This window comes from Plectropomus leopardus, chromosome 7 (assembly GCF_008729295.1).
Source record: "Plectropomus leopardus isolate mb chromosome 7, YSFRI_Pleo_2.0, whole genome shotgun sequence".
Taxonomy (NCBI): Eukaryota; Metazoa; Chordata; class Actinopteri; order Perciformes; family Serranidae; genus Plectropomus; species Plectropomus leopardus.
In genome coordinates, this window is record NC_056469.1 from 7034311 (window position 1) to 7050046 (window position 15736).

Here is a 15736-nt window from a genome sequence, read left to right on the forward strand (position 1 = left end):
TATAATTATAATTATATAATCATAATAGATATATTACAGCAAAAAATAAAAATAAAAAATGATATTTTATGACAGGCAACCATGCACCGCTGTCCAAAACATAATGATAATCATAAATAAATGTAACAAGTAACCATTATTATCATTTTTAGCATTACAGTTCTCTGCAGCTCTGCATGTTGTTTGTTCAAGTGGTGTTCCCGTATCCCAGCAAAGGCCGCTGCTCAACGACTGTTGTGGGTACAAACAATGTCATACACTCTATAGTGCTTTTTTTCTTCATTGTTTTGAAATATATGAAAAAATGGAAACTAAAATGCCATATGGGTATTATGTTGGCCATAGAAGGCCTATATATTTCAGCATTTCATTCATTTCCAAGTGGGAAACCTAGATGAAATTGTTATTATTAAAATTTAGATCATTTCAAGATATGAAAATTAAAAAAATCTTTCATAGTAAGTGCATGGTAAAGACCAGAACACAAAATATATGCAGAGAGAATTCAATCTTTCTTAACAGCCATGTCCTTCACGTATTCACAGTTAAAACAATCAATGACGTAATAGAAAAATGGCCAAGTGTCAGGGAGAAGAAAACACTGAATTTGTCAGAAAAAAAGAAAAAATATTAAGAGTGTATTGTAAAACTATAATCTCCAATGTAATAATTAATCTCTTTAAAATTCATCCAAATCTCTCACTCACACAACTTCGTGCAGTTGCTGCGTTCACTGTTTTAGAGTTCGTCAACTGTTCTGTGCTGCTATTGTTATGCATTGAATATAATCTGAAATATCCCTTAAATATGTGTTTTAGTCAGGGGTCGTCAGTTTACTCAATGATAGAAAAGTGGTTCTTGTAAAGTGTTAGTATGTCATAGAAAAAACTATCAGAAGGTCATTAAAAAATCATAGTCTGACATAGTTTTATGTCATTTAAAAATATCATAGTGTGTGTGCCTTTACTGTGTGGCCCCTAAATCATATTCTGGCTTCATAGAATTGTACTCAGTTGCAAAAATTTTAAAACCCCTGACCGAAGATTATTGTTTTAAAATGGTCTAAAATGGTCTGTTTAGCTATTAAGTTTCTTAAAATTTCATTTGGGAAAATTCCTCCCAGACCTGAACAGACCAGAGTTATGGAAGGTGTCGATTAGAAATGATCTACCCCAATGTTAAATAGCTGATTACGGCCCTGCAGTAAATTGTAACACTCTGCACCAAAATCACAGCAGTGCAACTTTGAATGCAAAATCTTTAGCTACTGTTGCTTAGTGAGCTTTGTGCGAGAGATCAATGTGAAGTAGCTCCCCTTTAATCATTTACTGTAAATGGCAGTAAAATGATTCTCTGAACACAAATTGGTTTCATGTCCGAGTGAAATCACATGGAGTTTTTGTGTTCTCTTTTCTTTCCTCTTTTTCTCTCTTCTTTTTTTGTCATTGTGCAGACATTCTTTCTCTCGCTGTACGACGACGCATCGCTCCTTTAAGATGATTTGGAATTAGAGGCTTTTTATACAGCACATAATATGTAGCTTGGTGGGACTCCATTAGCCTGAATCAAAGAGGACAGCAGCCTGCGTGGAGCCACACAATAATGTGGCAGCCTGTGTTTCAGCAAATAAATAACAAATCCGCCGCTTACTGTACCAGCCAATGCAAACTAACTAATTAAAAGATGAAAGGGGGGACGTCTTCCCAGCAGTTTGATGATGCTTTTTTCGTCGAATGGTAACACTGGAGTCTTGAATACTTGGCCAAAATGAGCGTGACGCTAATAAGGATCTAGAGTGGCTAACAGTCTCGATTTGGGGCGAACAAGAGGGTGCCCGACCATAATCTGCTGCTGGTGGAGAGAGTGCAATTAGGGCCAAAATGTTGTCCCTGAACTGACACTGGCCTGTGGGAAGACTAAACTGGCTTTTTTTTTCTTCCATTGAATCTACGGTTCCCTCACCACCTCCTCTCCTCTCGTATTCCTTCTCTCCTCTCTGAGCATCTTGGGAGCGTTGAGCTCAGACAGCGGGATTAGTCAAGGATCCATCTTGAGACGCAGATAATGTTTTTGCGCGCAGACTCCCCTGCTCTCCGCTGGCTTCTGCTTCACTGATTAGAACTCAAAACTCCACCAGAAATGGCTATTTGTTCTTAAGCTGTTTTTTTCCCCCTCCCTTTGTTGAGCTGTTTTTGTCAGCCATCCCTCTAATTCAGCGCAATAACGAGTCACAAGTAGGTCAAGACAATGCTGCAGCTGACAGTGTCTCGGCCTCATAGTGGACTGACAGCAACATGGAAGAGCCACAGGGCTGTTTAAATATGCCCTCTGGTCTTTTCCCTCTGTCTAAACGGTTGAAAGTGGGTGGTGCTGCTCCAAGTTTTCTTCCTCCACAATGCAAGCCAATTTTAGGGTTTGTTTGAGTAGCAGCGCCTTTACCTAACAACCCCCCCACCCCCAACACTCCGAGTAGCACAAGTTCAGTGCACAGTCCCCTTATGGCGCCGGAGTAACACACACCTTAACAGTTGCGCACTTGTAGTTGCAGGGAGTGTGTGTGCGCTCGCCGCCTCACCTGCCTGTCATTGTGAGTGACAGGGGAAGTGGGGGGCGTTCAGGAGCCCAGCAGCTGGCTTCACACCTGCACAATCGCACACGCACTTCCATTGGGGACCGGCGCGTTCCCTCCCTCTCTGTTAGCATGCAGTGACACTTTACAAATAATTTATTTGTTCACTCTTGTTTTGCCATTTCCTTCTGGCGATTTGTTGTTGAAATAATTTATATCCAAAACAGGCGAAGATAGAAATATACCAGAGTAAAAAAAACAGTCTCGTATGACAAGTGACTTGTCTGTGCGCCTCATTATGTGAAAGTAAAGCAGTAAAGATAACTACATACATTTAAAGAGGCAGGTTTTTGGCCTGCGCTGACACCGCTGTTTCGTCTCCACTTAAACTTCCACAATTATTTAAATCAAGCAAGTTGACATTTAAATATTAATAGTCTCCACTTGCGCACATGAAACAATTACATGTTTTGTGTGATTGTCAAGAGGGGTGAAAAAGAGCCTCAGTTTCCAATATTACACAGGCGCACACACACACACACACACACACACACACACACACACATGCATGCACACAGCACTAAGGCAGGGCCCGGGCAAATTTAATTTAGAGACATTCTCTCCTTCCCTCCACATCCTGGGCTTTTAAGACACTGAAGTGACTGTTCTTCGCCCGTGTAAAAGAACCCCATTATCAAAGCATTAAGATATGATTAAACTGACATTTTCTTAAGAAAACGAAAAGAGTTGGGAATAAAGGGAAGGAGAGAACTACATATTCCAGATCTTATCAGGAGGGAGGGAGGTGGGGAGGGGGTGTACATACTGATCTTTGAAGGAGCTTATTACAGAGCAAGCTAAGAAGACAAGCACAGTGGTGTACTGATCAGAGGTATGCAAGCCAAATGCACCTGCTAGATTTCACTATCATTCGCACAGTGTCAGTCAGTGTTGAGGCCCCTGACTGACGCTGGTGCAACCTGAACGCTTCTGGGGGCACACTGCAAAAAGTATCCAGCTTAAGAAGCCACTCTGTCCAGCACAGAGTCTGGTTAAGCTGATAACAGTCTCCCATTAGGATCAAATCATTTTGCTGGTTAAAAATTTCATGCTGAAGTAGTGCCACTTTGTAGAAAAGTGACAAATAGTAGTCGTGACTGTGGAATTGTAAGATATCAGTAATCTGAGTTTCCTAGATAGCAAAACTGGTAAACAGTAAAGTTGTCTTTTAATTGTTCAATATAACAGACATCTTTAATATACTCAAAATTTATCGTATGATTATTCTATCACATTATAATGGGGTTAGGTCAGGGCTGTCAAAAATACAGCGTGCGGGCCAGAACCGGCCTGACAAAGGGACAAATCAGGCCTCAAACAGTATTGATGCAATACTTTCTATAAAATGCTGTTTTCAGAAGCTTTCCGCTCTGACCAGAACACAGTTCTCTGAAAAACAATTAAGTCATATTCCAAAATATTCAACACTGTGCAAAATACTGTCACTCAGAAGCTTCACTACAAATACAAAACTGTATCAGACTTCTAAATTAAAACAATAATAGTCTGCTTCATTGCTACATTGTGATCACAACAATTAACAAAAATATAACCAATTCCCTGCTATATATGGATTTACAACAGGAGCCTCTAATTCTGAAAACTTCTTTTCTAAGACCCTTAGTCTTAGGGTTTTACACAAAGCAATGATTTTGTTACACAATTCAGACAGTTTAGTCTGATATTATACAAAATTCATACATTAACAACTGGAGGGAGTTTTGTGGAACTCAGGCACAGTCAACAATTTAACTATGTTTGTAATTTACACACAAAAGCATCCATCAAAGATTTTAGAGATCACATTTAAATCAGTTCGACTATCCTCCAATTTAAAATAATGAAAACACTTTAAAAAAACAAAAAACAAAAAAAAACGTTATTTTATTTTCTTATTTTCTTTCTTATTTTCTTTGTTTTGCCAACATTTTTTATCCATCTGACTTGTTCTTTCCAGTGCTTTTTTTTTCTGCTTTTCTGTACAGTACATCAGTTACACACTAAACAAACCCAGTTGCAGCACACAGCCCCTCTTGCATTGTGAGTAAATGGTTACTATGGCAGATTGACATCACAAGGGCGACGCTGTTTGGATCTCTGAGAAGTTAAAACCAAAAGCACACCTGCAATTACAACTTACTGCCATAGGTGCCAACAAAGAAAACTCTTTAAGACAGTAACTACAGTGTGTAGGATTTAGTGACATCAGGCGGTGCAGACGCAGATCTGAAACTTACCTGTGTTCCAAGTGTGTATGAGAACTGGGGTGGCTGACAAAAAACTGAACAGTCCGATCTTGACAGCATGGTAGTCTCCATTGACGAAGATCTGCTCCATACGTAGACATAAACGGCTCATTCTAAAGTAAGAAACACATAAAGATTCTCAATTTGAGGTGATTAGAAACTAATGAAAACATAGTCATGAATTTTAAATTCCATCATTACCAACAGTTGTCAATAGTGTACTTCTACACACCAGAGCTTTAACTAACTTAAATTCCTATAATTTTTGATAATAAACAAAAGCATGAGCTATGCATCGAGCTAGGTAGCCTTAACAAATAGTAATAATGAAGCTTTTCAACACATTTAAACAAGATTAAACAATGATTCAACCAGTTTGTATTTGTATTAGAGGCAATGTTTTCAATCAGATCATTAATTTTGAGGTTTCAAGACTGTAGAACATAAGTTCACCTGACTCCAGTTACAGAGTAGTTGGGTAATACAGTAAAGACGCAGCTGATTGCTCTTCCTGATCAGTGTGTTGCAGGTGCAACCATATAGAGCCAAATTAGAGAATAACTTTGAAGATGAAAACATTTCCTTTTTTAAAAAAATGTTATGGTCAATAATGCATCAAATATAAAATAAATCTACAGAGAGTTTATAACTGAAACATAATTACCATGTAATAACTCACAACACACAGTGCCTTCATCACTCTGATAGTGTCAAGAAAAGATGATTTGTATTAGAAACCTGTATGCCAATCTCTTTACTGCCAGAGCTGTCATTTTATGTTATTAAAAAATCAAGACTACACCAAATGACTTGTTAAGATGGATATTTTTTGCAGTGCTGACCAGGGAGTGGAAGCAGCACCCCCTTTCTATTTGTCTTTCATCGTCCCCACAGACAAAATAAAGCCTACAGTAGATACGGGGCTTGGGGGTGGTGCGCATGAATGTCAGGATTTTCTTCTGAGGCTCCCAACTGAAGCCGAGGTATGCTCAGCATGTGATGTGAAATCTGTGTAATTTTTTGAAAGGCATCACATAATCAGGAGGAGTCAAAAGCTTTCTGGCAGTAATTGCCTTTTGGCCACAGACAGAATGTACAACACTTTGCAATCTTTCCCTGCAGAGATTTCTAACAAATAAAACCCAAGAATGAACTCTGTTCTGTGCTGCGGAAATTAGCATTTGCCTCTCTGTATTTACATATTAACTGAGTCACTGTGTTGTGGAATTCAAATCACAATTTAACTAATAGGCTATCTAGCATGCATCATCGTCTTTAAGCTGGTTTTAAAGTGCAGAATCAAGCAAAGAAGAAAAGGCTTTTAAAAGTTTTTTATGGGCAAAGTCTTGAGTGGATTTAACTGGCTCGATAGCATTTGTGTTTTTAGATTTCGCTCTGAGAGGAGGTTGAAAATGGAATCTTTATGTACTGTACATCTATCCGCTTGATGTGGAGCCAGCTGCCATGTTGCACGAGGAAAACAAGCAATATACTGTCAAAAGATCTGAACCGAGATATAACAGAGGCATTTTGATTTATAGTCTGATCAGCTCTCTTCTGCGTGAGCTGCATGATACACTCACTCTCCTTTAATTATCCCATCTTCTTCCTCTCTCAGAGCCCACTTTTGTATTTCTTTCGCACAACCTTTATTTCTCTCTTTTCCCTTTTGCTTCAACTTTTCTTCCTGCACCACACCCCACCTCCTAAACCCAGTGGATGCTCTCATCGGGGGTCTTTTTTGAGCTGTATCATCATCCAAACACTGGGACAAGCACATGAGGGGGGTAAAGGGAAAGACAGTAAGTAATCAAAAGGAATCAGCAACATAACATAAAGCAAACGCCCCTCTCCCCCTCCTAAATCTCTCTTTCCTCCCTTGTTTCCCAGTTTGGCATAAAGGGAGGGGGGAGATAAAATGTGCATTGGTGTGTTGAGTGGCACGATGTGTAGCGTTGTTGCTGATTTCCACAGCTTCACTCAACACACTCCTGCTGAGTTAATAATTCTGACCTCTGCTTAATTAAAATAACAGACCATCCTCCACTGAGGAAAAAAAAAGAAGCAGTTTGAGAATTATTCTAACTAATCGCTAATTAAGATTTAGCAAAAACAACAAGAAACCTGTCAAGGAAGATGTATCTATTTTTAGAGTATATTCCGAGAAAAGGAGCAGCTGCGTGTGGACACTTAGTCTTAAACCAAAGAGAAGTTCCTCTTGAGGGAGTGCTGTTACTGCTGCTCTAGTAAACTAAGAGAAATGTGGTCAAACTAGTGTACTTCAATTAACAGAATTGTAGCGCAGGCAGGAACAAATCCCTTAAAACGAGCATCCCAACAGGAAAATAATCACATTTACAAGTGCTTATTTAGGATCTGAGGGTAATGCACCCCATTCTGAGCGAAGAGTCATAGCATTGCTTCATTAATTGCTCATTTTGTAGTGTTTGCTCTTTTGACCAAGGAAGGTGAACGGGGCCAGGAACACAGTCACAACAAAATGATTGTGCTGTAATAACTGCGTCCTCTCTCTAGTCTTGAATCTTGGCCCCTGCTGGCGTGAGGGGCTGTAATTCTGCAGCAAGGAGTGTTAAGAGGATATCATTATCATGTGTTTTCTGAGTAAGCTGCAGTTTTGGTTAAATATAGTAGCAGGGTTTTTTTTTTTTTTTTGTTTCCTCTCCTTTTCAGTTTTGCATTAAAGCTGGGTCAAGCCGACCCCTCCCATGGTGATTCTTTTCAAACGGAGCTGCCAAAGCGCCTCCTCTGCCACGAATGTAGCCAATATCGATGCCATGCTCAAAAACTGATTGAAAAGAGACTTACATGTTTCAAAGCATGCTGGGAGCTGGGGGCCAGGCGAAAGCCCAAAGTATTAAAGCTGAGATAGTCACCAGTATGCTATAAAAAGGCAACATATGCCCACAAGACCGACAGTGCACCAATCAGTGAATGGTGTGATTGTGGAGATGAAAATATATTTGTTAAAAATATTTTTTGTTGTACTTTTATTTTGTAAAGATCTTATTTGTGTGTATTAAGAATTCTTTTTTTCTTCTTCTTTGAAATGCTGACACTGAACTAAAGATAAATTATGGCTAGTTGCAATCAAATTTGAAAGGAATATTATTTTTATATTTGAATTAAACTTTCACATTTTATTACTGATCTGATTGAATAGTCTGTGTGGTTCCTTTCATTCCCCAACACCTCACAGGTAATTAGGTCACAGCACTGAAAACATCTCTATTTCAAATATAACAGATTCTGAAGGACACAGCGGAGCCAGTGAAAGAGTAAAGGACATGACACTGCCGACTAAGTTAATTAATGAAAGTGTGATTTTATGAATCTCGTTTTGTTCTCTGATATTCAAATATCTCTTCTGAAAGTATCAACAGCAGATTTGTGAAAAGAGACTTTTAATTAGTCGAAGCGAATGAGCAAGAAGTGTCTTGATTTTTTCCGCTGATATACCGAGTTTATCAGAAGATGATAAAGAAGAAGAAGAAAAAAAACCATTCACCCAAATCCCCAAAGAGTCCCTATTGTTATCTCAATATACTGTTCGTCTCTAAATCTGAGAGCATAATAGAAATTCTGTGGTGAAGTGTGGAGCTGCACACTACGTTTGCATATTTATTCAGCTGTCATATCTATCTGAGCAGATCATCAGAGGAGATAAACTAAAGAGATGAGGGAATAATGGCTCTTGCTGAGAGGCTGCTGAATGATACTAGCATATTCCTGAAAAACACCAGGAACTGGGTAAACAAAAATGTACTCTACAAAGCCATGCAATTCAAAATGAGCCGCGGTTAATGATGGTGATGATGGTGATGATAATGACGATGAAGATGCTGTGAATAAAATTTGAATGATGGAAAGTTTTAAGGAGGAACAATGCAAACAAAGCCGTGTTGCAAACTTTTTACACTGCTACTGAAATAAGAGGAAAAACATGGACTTTTTTTGTGCAGAATTCCTAAACATGACATTGAGCATGCATTATTTAGTCTTTCAAGCACAACAGAGATACAAACGCTGACCTGCCTGCATGATTGGAGAATTTATTCTAACATAGATGCAGGGAGGAGAGATGCTTTAAACAGTGGGCAACCTTTGTGGAAAATGTTCCTGGAAAGAACACAGCCACTGACATTTAGTGAAAGAAGCCTCTAAGGTCACACCGTTGATACCTCTTGTGAAAAACCAAATTAAACATTATCAGGGGAGCGAGGAGACATGGAAAACGTTCCCTTTAGATACATTCAAATATCACTTTTTAAACAGGATGCACTGTATGTTGCACTTGTTGGAAACAGTGACCTTTTTGTTTCGTCGCTGCAACACTTTAATAGACGTTCATCTACAAGTGAGGGTATCACGGGACCCTCGTGTCATCTATCCCTCAATGCATATGTACGCCCACTCAGTGAGGACAGTATAGGACAGTTAATTGAACAATATCCAGGAAGTGACAAGAGTACAGCGAAGAGAAACTCTGCTCAATGGTGCCATCTAGTGCTTTATGGGGGCGACCCGGGACAAGTACAGTAAGAGCTCTCCCCTGCTGCTGCTGCTGAGGAAGTTTGGATAACAATTATCTGTTGTATTTGCATTAATGTGATTGCTTTGTCTGCAGACTCATCTGACTGCAATTATAAAGAGTAGCATTAAAACACTAATTAATTAACTCAATTGTGGGTAGATTGATTAATTCTAAACAAACATGAGATCGCAGCAAGCAAATGAGCTCTGGAGTGCCGATGCATCTGGGAGTGCTGCTGCAGAAGACATTTTGATTATCTGCAGACACATGTAGTTGCAAATCTTTTAATTAACACAAATAGATAGTGGGAGTGAGTCAGTCGTGCAACTATCCTGCTTGTTACTTGTAATCATAATTTGGTCAGTTTTTAAAAGAATGAGGGGTGTGAGTGTGGACTGTGCGGTTTCAGACAGGCAGCTCAATTATTCCAAAGTTGTGTTGCGTGTGGGCGTGTGCATGCACATGTGGGAAGAGTGTGTGTGTACAGTGTGTGCACATGTGTAACAAAATGGGTCTTGACATGGAAAGTCATCACACAAAAAGAGATAATCAAATTATGATCAAAACAAAACAGATGGTCACATAAATCATCCATTCACATGTTGGACTGGCGCCTCTGTTGCAGAACAATGAATCACTGCCTATCAATGCTAGAATCAAAACATAAGGGCTGTTATGAATACAAAAGGCTTGTTATTATTACATCCCAACACGTATCACAGTGCAAACACATTCAGTGTTCAAAATGTTCATCTTGGACATTTTGTTCAACTATTTTTGTAAAAAAAATCAACGAAAAACTGAAACTGAATTATGAGAAAAATGCGGTTTAAATAGTGGAGCATGATTAAATGCTGACTGTCAGATGTAATGAAACAGCTTTTCATTCTGATGATTCCTATGACTTTTTTTATGTGTCAGTTTAAAATGAATTTCCTCCACCAAAGATTTCTCTAAGATTTTTAGATTTTTGAAGAAAACTGTTTCATTTTCCAGCGTAAATACATGCATGCACCTCCTGTATCCATAAAAATCCTGAACTCCTGAACTAGATTTAAAAGGGAGCAGTCAGTCAAAGCCCTCTTTCTCGGTGTGCTGTCAGCATCTGCACATGCAGAAAAGCCTAATCAGAGAGATACCAGTAAAGTGCATGTAATACTTTAGAGATTTAATGCAGTTTTTAATTGGATAGAGGCCCATTATTTTTCAATACAGAAGGGGCACTGAGGCACATAAAGCTCTTGAATATTTTTGCAAATCGTGTTCAACAGCATAATGATTAACCATGGCACTAAATTTGCCTCACAAAATGAAAAGCAAACTTCATGCAAGGCGTAATTTAATTGTTTCCCTTCACATTTTCTGCCTCCCATTGTTGGAAGCTTAACATTTTTAGAGTCTGCTTAACAGCTGCCTTGTGATGCTTGAGCTGCAACAATGTGACTGACAAATGTTTTTGAAGTAGCTGCAGACTTCCCAGTGTCTTCGAAGGCAAAGTGTCAGGGAATCTTACATCACTTTGTGTCGCATTTGAAGCCTTATTACATGGATATTTATTTTTATAATTTAAGGCTGCAAATTACCACTAAATGCATCAATCATTTGATGCCATACATGACATTTAAAACACTGTTTCAGATTTTTAGGCAATATAACACATAATCTATTCACTCTCTGAAACCATTCACAAATTAACAGAAAAATCTGAGATGTATTAAAAATAACATATATTCCAAAAATTTCCAAACCTCAAACAATTTGCCCAAATTTTGTTTAACATATTTCATCATATTAGATCATACAAAAATCTTATTATGGGCTTTATTTTTTGTATATCAACATTACATATTTGTGTTGAGCATTTTCTCTTTTGTACAATACAAAATATTTTAGCAGTCAGAACTGCAGGTCACATTTCCATTTCAAGCTGAGGAGAACACTGCCATCTGGGCTACAATTAGTGGTAATGCAATCCTCAACCACTGGTTTGTGTGCATGAATATTCACAATCAGAGTCAGGAGCAGAATCAGGTCACTGACTCACATGTAAGTACAGTGTATGTACATGCACTGCAAATCCAAACATACACAAGGATTTTTAAAAATGGCAAATGGGTATAAGATATAAAATGAAATACATCAAATATTTATATAAAATAAAATAAATGTAATGATTAAAATAGGAAAGATGACAGGCTATAGGGTCAGTAGATATATGCAAAAATAATCAAGTAGTGGCCAAATACTGTTAAGTTCTGATTGGTTACTGTGTAACGACTGCAAGATTGCATAATAGTGCAAAGAACACAGTGAAATGATTGCTTGAATTTAGGGGGAAACAACAGATTAAATATAGAGGGGGCTGTATGCACAAAGAAACACTGTTTATACACATTACCTGCATTATGAATAAAAGTGGCATAACAATTGTTGGACTAACCCTAACCCTAACCTGAAAATATTTACTGGTGATTATTCAGAAACTGTAGAAACAGATTCACATGAATGAGTAAATTACTTCTGAGTGTTGTCCCTGAGGGCTTGCTGTTCATGTGTCCATCTGCCTTGTAGTGCATGCCAGGGGACATTAAATTAATTGTGACCTGGGTAGAAGGGGTCTGTGCTGCATTTCCCTACCTGTTTCCTGACTTGACAAATGTACAGGTCCAGGTTGGTGTGAAAGGTTGAGCCCCCTCTGTTGACACCAAAAGTTCATCTTTTGCTGGGCTTTTTAACAATTGTCTTCCACTTTTGGATGCTAAAAGATTCCCAGAAACCAGAAAGTTCAAATCAACTCCCTGTGCCAGATGTGGAGACTGAGGAATACACTATCATCTGCACAATTTGAAACATGTTCAGATCAAGGTTTTAGGATATCCTTTGGTCAATTGCATCAGGGGTTTGGTAGTCCTGGTGTAAAGGGAGAGGACGACCAGTGCTGAGCTTCACCTGCTGCTTCCTGTCTGTCAGCAGGAAGTTGATGGTCAGTTGTCAAGTGGGGTCTAACAGGTTAAACTGACTGAGCTGAGCCAGGATGTTGGGGATGTTATCAGCTGTGTTGTGTTGAGTTGTACTGGTAAAGCGTGTGTGCATAAACTCAGGGATGTAGCATCAAGTTGTGAGCACCCTGCCCCTCATGTCTCTCTCGTGCACCTAAACCTAAACCAAAACAAAAATAAATTTAAAAAATAATAATAAATTGCAAAGTCAGTTTGCTTTCTTTCCCTGTCCTTCTTTCTTTTCTTTTTTCTTTTGCTCCAGTAGCGTAAACACTCACTCACTTGGCTTTAACTGCATTTGAAGACAAAATCAATTGCAGGGATGGACTAAACCATGTAGCATGTAGGGGTGAGAGGGGCGTCAGTGAGCTTCCATTATTTTTTTTACATAAAGTTCAGTTTTTCAACCAAGTTATTTAGCCAATTTGTAATTTAATTATAACACACTTTACGTAGAAATTTAAAAAAAAAAAAAAAACTAATTTATTATCATTATTTCCTTTAGGTTGGGATTAGGGGCTGGGGGAGTGGGTTGGGAATTGTATATTTGTTTTATAAACATTTTTGAAAAAATGAAAGTTGGCTGAATAATGAACCAAACTTTATTCCAGTCTTTTCGATGGCCGCCTCTTCCATCGGAGCCCTGGTTAATTTGTCCCACTTGTCACCCATTATGACGCCCCTGCATAGGCTAATAAAACCTACAGTAATGGAGGACAGCTGGTTTTCCAAATAGCTCCACTTAGCCACTGTGACTTCCTGTTATAGTGTGTGCCTCGCCTGCTTGTACAGACATGTGTTCTATATATTTTCATTTTCATCCAGTCGATAAAAGCAAAATACAGATTAAAAACGGAACGCTTTTTGTTTGACAAAGGTCTGACAACATTAGATGTAAGTGAAATCTAATTAGATAAGCTATGAAGACGCAGAAACAAGGCATTAATTCATTTTCTAGAGAGCCCTCCTCTGCTTTACCAAAAGAAAATAATTAAAACAGCTATGGAAACGACAAAACGACAGATTTATGATGTAGCTTTTTTTTCCTTCTCAGATTTGTTGTATCTCTAACACACACTTACCTTCGTGGCAGTGTGATGTGTGAAGTTTAACACAAACACAGTAAACAAGCCTCTTTCTGCCTGAGCAGAGAGCACTGATAATCTGCCTGAGCATTATCTTATGTCACTTTTTGTGCATGCTATGCCCTTCTAATGCCAGAGTTTTACCTTGTCGACACTCAGAGCCGCGCTGGCTGAATTTGAATGCAGTCGAAAGGAAAGTGACATCTGTGTTGGTTTGTAGTGCTGGTGGAGGAAATAAAATGATAACAACAGCCTTCCTCTAAATCCAGCGGAATGGCAACTTTCCTCATTCAGCAACACAGAGACTTTTGAGGAGATGCCATTGCTGCCTCATTGGTTTTTCACTCCCTCTGATTACTCCTCTCATCTTATGTAAATCCTCTTAAGTCACATGTTATTGTTTATTGCAACTGTGAAGGTTAGGTGTTCCTAAGCCCTGTGCGTGCGCTTATCTCACCAGCGCATGCATCTTTGTCTCTCCAATGTGTCTTGTTTTCGTAATACACTAATGGATGAGAAAAGTTGTCTGGACTGATGCGGTGCCGACAACCAATCCACTGCAGTAAAATGCTAATCTCTCCCAGTGGCTAACAACTCTTCATAAAAGAGAGGCAGTTGCATGCTCCAGGGATATCACAGCATTATCAGAAGCCTGCTGAATTTGGGGATTTTTTTTAAATAGTGAGTATAAACAATTCATGCAATCACTTTTTTGTCCAGTCAGCTTCCCTGCCTCTATACAGTGTTTGAATTTTGACTCTGAAGTAGTGACTGTGGTCGCAGGTTCTCTGACTGATGACCAGTCCAACATTATTCTCATGCAGAAGACCATAGAATATGTTAATAGTGTACTACACTAAAGCAGCTTGGAGTTATAGGCCCATTATTTATGTATTTATGTGTATTTCCTATCATAGCGTCATGTTATAATATGTCTGCTAACAGAGGGTGTAAAGACAGTGATGGAGACAAAGCGCCATAAATGTGTTAGCCAGGGGTTTACGTTTTGGCTCATTACTGGGGCCACACATAAGAAACAGGGGCTTTGGGGAAAGTGGGGGTCCACTAAACACTTAATTTCCTGCTTTCTGGTGAATTGTTATACATTTTATTTTGTCAAAAATAAATAGGGGCAATCAGTTACAGTTACATCATATACTGGCAGTTGAGTACATTTAAAATATGCATTTAAAAGGTGTATTTTGGTCAAATCTGATATTCAAAACATCGCTGAATTTTGTGCAGCAGTGTAACATACAGCAAGTCCACTGGTGCATTTTTTTTCTTTTTTTCAACTTACTCCAAAACACCTAAAGTGATTGATAATATTGTATTTAAAGTTCCAGGGCCAAATATGAAAAACGACTCCAAAGCTTAACAAGTGTCTGAACTTTTACAGACATTATGTCTTCCTAATGTGTATGGACACCCTTCAGTGTAAACTGTAAAAAAAAAACCCACAACAACAACAACAACAACAACAAAAAAACATCCTACTTGAAACAACTTAAACTCACTCACTATTTCTATTATCACAATTGTCTCAGTCTAAAGGTCTGCTCACTCAGACTGTTTGTAAACTGTAAACAGTCTAACAGTCTGTAAACAGTTTTGACCCAGACAGTTTCACTTTTGTGCCAGGTTACTGAGGATCGGTGTCCTTATCTGACCTCTGACAGAACCACAAATGTAACATTTTGTAAAAATCTTCCTAGACATAGTGTATGTAGTTGTAACTGACAGAATAATGCATTTAAGAAGTTGCTTCTACATAACACACAACTTAAACTTTGTTAATTAGAACCAGTTTAATGATTCTTTTGTTTTAATCTGCGACAGAACGCAGAGCAGTGTGTGTCAGTATTTGGACAGTCTCTACTTCAACACACTGGAGTTCAGATAAAACAAAAACTGTGACTTCCAGCTTTTTAGGGAGCTACAGGTCCTTTTTTCATTGTCTTAATTGAGTAACTTTTCTTCTAAATTCCTGTGGCTGAAATTACAAGGGCCTAATGGCGCTTCATGTAACTAAGTAGCCAGAAAGAAACTTCTCACTCGTTCACACAATCACGAGGGCTTCATTTTCAGTCTTATGGTAACATTGCTAAATCAGACAAAGTCGGCTGGTATAACATACAAGTTTGTGTGTTCCATCACTTTGTTTTTGGGTTATTATTGCTTCTTATCGCACGGATTACCATCAACTATCATGAACAATCCAAAAA